This window comes from Geotrypetes seraphini, chromosome 2 (genome assembly GCF_902459505.1).
Source record: "Geotrypetes seraphini chromosome 2, aGeoSer1.1, whole genome shotgun sequence".
NCBI classification, from domain to species: domain Eukaryota; kingdom Metazoa; phylum Chordata; class Amphibia; order Gymnophiona; family Dermophiidae; genus Geotrypetes; species Geotrypetes seraphini.
In genome coordinates this window covers 218,446,875-218,451,817 of record NC_047085.1, presented here as the reverse complement: position 1 = coordinate 218,451,817, position 4,943 = coordinate 218,446,875, and positions in this window count along the sequence as shown.

The window sequence follows — 4,943 nt, the reverse complement described above, 5'->3', positions numbered from 1 at the left end:
CAAGGTTCCGCATGAACGACTACTTTGGAAAATTGCGAGCCATGGCATCGAGGGAGAAATACTCACGTGGATTAAAAACTGGCTGAAGCATAGGAAACAATGTGGGGGAAAATGGGCAATACTCGGACTGGAAGAGCATCACCAGTGGGGTGCCGCAGGGCTCGGTGCTTGGACCCGTACTCTTCAACATCTTTACAAATGATTTGGACATAGGTATAATGAGCGAGGTGATTAAATTTGCGGATGACACAAAGTTATTCAGAGTAGTGAAGACGCAGGGGGATTGCGAAGATCTACAACGTGACATAATCAAGCTCGAGAAATGGACATCGACATGGCAAATGAGGTTTAAAGTGGATAAGTGTAAAGTGATGCATGTCAGTAACAAAAATCTCATGCATTAATACAAGATGTCCGGAACGGTACTTGGAGAGACCTCCCAGGAAAGAGACTTGGGAGTTCTGATCGACAAGTCGATGAAGCCGTCCGCACAATATGCGACAGCTGCAAAAAGGCAAACAGAATGCTAGGAATGATAAAGAAGGGGATCACAAACAAATCGGAGAAGGTTATCATGCCACTGTTTCAGGCCATGGTGCGCCCACACCTGGAGTACTGCACCCAGCACTGGTCGCCATACATGAAGAAGGACACTGTACTACTCAAAAGGGTCCAGAAAAGAGCAACTAAAATGGTTAAGGGGCTGGAGGAGTTGCCGTACAGTGAGAGATTGGAGAAACTGGGCCTCTTCTCTCTTGAAAAGATGAGACTGAGAGGGGACATGATCAAAACATTCAAAATACTGAAGGGAATAGACAGCAGATAACGACAAGTTGTTCACCCTCTCTAAGGTAGGGAGAACGAGAGGGCACTCTCTAAAGTTGAAAGGGGATAGATTCCGTACAAACGTAAGGAAGTTCTTCTTCGCCCAGAGAGTGGTAGAAAACTGGAACACTCTTCTGGAGTCTGTTATAGGGGAAAACACCCTCCAGGGTTTCAAGACAAAGTTGGACAAGTTCCTGCTAAACTGGAACATACACAGGTGAGGCTGAACTCATTTAGAGCACTGGTCTTTGACCTGGGGGCAGCCGAATGAGCAGACTGCTGGGCACAATCGACCACTGGTCTGGCCCAGCAGCGTCAATTCTTATGTTCTTATGCTTTAGTAGTCAGGAAACACGGTGGTACCACTTGATAAACACAGAACAACAGGTTAATAAATACAAAGAAAAGGTGGAAGCTTTTTATTGAAGTAACTTAAGACACTTTGACTAGATTATAGGTGGCAATATCTCCTTCCTCAGATCAGAAGTAATGCATAAGACCATAAGAATTGCTGCTGTTCGGTCAGACCAGTGGCCCATCCTGCCCAGAAGTTCGCACATGCGGCAGCCCCTAGGTCAAGACCAGTGCTCCAAATGAGTCCAATCTCACCAGTTTAGCATGAAACCCTGGAGGGTGTTTTCCCTTATAACAGACTCCGGAAGAGCATTCCAGTTTTCTACCACTCTCTGGGTGAAGAAGAATTTCCTTACGTTTTGTCCACTATCTGATACTCATATGAATTGCTCTGCAATTCCACTCCCTGGGTTTGTTAATGCTATCTTTACAGTTCTGATGCCAATTGGTAAGAAGTTAGTTAATGTACAAATCAAATCACTGAGCAAGTGGCTGATGAGAGATAAGTGGGAATGAAGAAGCTGTGATATCATCTCTCTCTCCCTCGTATTTTTATTAATATGAACAGAGGTTGTTTTATTAGGGATAAACTTTAACCTCACTGTAAGGCTGTTTGGTTTTGTATTAAGACTGTCAGAGATAAAGAACTAACTTTAAGAAGCAAAGCCATGTTGACTCTTCAAAACTTAGGGCTCCTTTTACGAAGCCGCGGTAGCGGCTTCAAAGTGCGCGACTTTTCATCACACACTAACCCCCACGCTAGCCCAAAAACTAACGCCTGGAGGTGGTAGCGGCTAGCGTGGCCTGCAGTTTAGCACGCACTATTACGCGCATTAAACTGCTACCGCACCTTCGTAAAAGGAGCCCTTAGCTGTAAGTCACACTCTGTCAAAACACTCCTTACTGACAATAAACTGGTATTTTCACATATATAACTGCAAATTTCCTATATGTGTGTTATTACACAGTTACACTTCACAGGATGTCCCCTCTCTTCTGTAAATGGTCAACTATTACTGGCAGTTTAGAATTTTATTAAATCTGCTGCCTTGCCACAAGTTAAAGCTCGAGACAGGCATGCTACAGCATGTGCCTGTCACTACTCCAGCTGTCACACCATACAGTGGCGTAGTGGGGGGTAAGCAGCACCTGAGGCGGTGGTGCCCCTCTCCTGCCCTCTTCCCCACACCCCCCTGCTGTGCACGCACTCCCCTTCCCCATACCTTTTTATCTTCAGCGCGAGCAGCCATGAACTAGCTGCTCGCATCGGCTTCGGCAATCTCTCTGATGTCACTTCTTAGGCGCAGGTCCTGGAAGTGATGTCAGAGGGAGCACTGAAGTCGACACGAGCAGTAAGTTCATAGCTGCTCGCGCTGAAGTTAACAGTTAAAAAGGTATGGGGAGAAAGGAGGGGGTATGCGCACAGTGGGAGAAAAGTGGGAATGGGGATGAAGAGCAGGAGGGGTACCAGCGCTCCAAGAAAGACCATGCCTGGGGAATACCACCTCCCCCACCCCCACATCCACCTTACTATGCCACTGACACCATATACTTATCATCCTCTTCTTAACACAAATAATATGGCTTCTTAAATTCTAATTTATTTTTTTTTTTAAATAAAAAACATTTCCAATTGTTTTCCCCTAATACCTTGCCAGTCATTTTGTGTCCTGTTTTCTGTTACCTCCGCTTTTACATCTGTTCTGTATACTCCTCTGCTGCACGGCTCTGTTTGCTGAGTCACTACAGTCTCATGATCCCAACAATGCACTTCCCTTACTCTGTTGTGCTCTTTGCACCCTGCCAGGGCTCTCTCTGTCTCCTTATGCCCATGCACATCTGATTCATGAATGCCAGTCTGCCTTACCTATGGCATTAATAAGTATTGCGACTTCTCCCCCTGCCTGTCTCCCAGCTTGCTCCTCAAACAATTCCTGGGGTAGAAGTAGCCATCCCGCAGCTTCTGCTAAGCCTGCAGACCCAGAGTGCAACTGCAATCCATGGTCCTGAGCTCTTCTGGAACCAGAGGTGTTTCTTCTCTCTGTTCTTCCTTCTCCTGGCAGTACTCTTAGAAGCTATCTGCAGCTATGGACTCCAGTCCAAAGTCCACAATATGTGGCTCAAACAACAGCTCCACCAGCAGCCCCAGAACACAGCTGGCAGCATCCGTAATGGACCTATAAATCCTCAATGTCACTAACCATCAGCCAGCCCCAGATGAGCACATTTTTAGTCAATTGTTAAAAACCATTTACATATACATGATCAGCTGTGCAGACATCATTTTCTTCTAAACCCCATTTAAGGGTGTAGCCACTCCCTTTGTACCTCCCCTATCTATATCTGAGCATCCCTTCCTCCCTTCATTTACTACATAGACTTTGCATTTACCATAAATTCATTTTTTTTTCTTTTAGATTAAAGGGAAATGGGTCTTACTATATCATTTTTTCTGTATGGTTACAATCAAAGTGGTTTACATATTTTACATAGGCACTTATTTTACACCTGAAGCAATGAAGAGTCACAAGGAACTGCAGTGGGAATCAAACACAACCTCAGGTTGCTGAGGCAGATGCTGTAAACACTGGCCACTCCTCTACTCCTTTTAATGTATAGTATATAGAAAATTGTTCTGCATTTTAGTATAAGGGCCCCTTAGAGTTTCAAAAAAACTGTCTAAGCTACTGATTAAGTGCAGTTCTCTCAGCAAGCAGAATATCTTTGAGTATAGAGAGATCCCAGAAATTAGTCAGTGTGAAGTCCTGTTCTCTTCAGCTTCAACTCCCTCAGGCATTTTAATATGTGAAAGAGAGCTTGGATATTTGCTTTCCATAGAGAAATAATTTCATGGTTTGAATATTAAGGTATGAAATATTACATTTGACCCATAGGAATCTGGAATTTAATTGCATAGTTCATTATTATAAGCAATAATTATTAAGGCCTACATTATTGAATAATGTATATTTGCTCTAAACACATTATCTAAAATTTAATCTATGATGAAATATTTAACAGAAAGCCCAAGGCTTAGATATCATCAGCATAATATCATCTGTAAGTATCGACACCCCTATTTACTAATGTCCACTGTTTTTGCAGTTGTCGGGGGGGGGGGGGTATACTAAGATGGATAGGCAAATGGCTGGAGAACAGATTGCAGAGGGTGGGCATAAATGGGAAGTTCTCGGACTGAGAGAAGGTGACGAGTGGCATGCCCCAGGGCTCGATTCTTGAGCCCATCTTATTCAATATTTTCATAAATGACCTAGAAGAGGAAACAACAAGTAACATAATCAAGTTTGCAAATGACACAAAACTATGTCAGGCAGTTGAGTTGAAAATGGACAGAGATGCTTGAACCAACTAGAGAAATGGGCGGAAAAGTGGCAGATGAAATTTAATATAGAAAAATGCAAAGTGATGCACCTGGGCAGGAAAAACAAAGAACAAGAATATAAAATGTTAGGTAACATTGGGCAAGAGTGAACAAGAAAGGGACCTGGGGGTAATGATAGACAGGACCCTGAAGCCGTCGGCTCAATGCGCAGCGGCGGCAAAGAAAGCAAACAGGATGTTGGGCATGATAAAGAAGGGCATCACGAGTAGATCGGCGGACGTCATAATGCCGCTTTATAGAGCAATGGTCAGACCACACTTGGAATACTGTGTCCAACTCTGGTCTCCCTACCTAGAGAAGGATATAACCCTGCTGGAGAGGGTGCAGAGACAAGCCACAAAGCTAATAAAAGGTGTGGAGA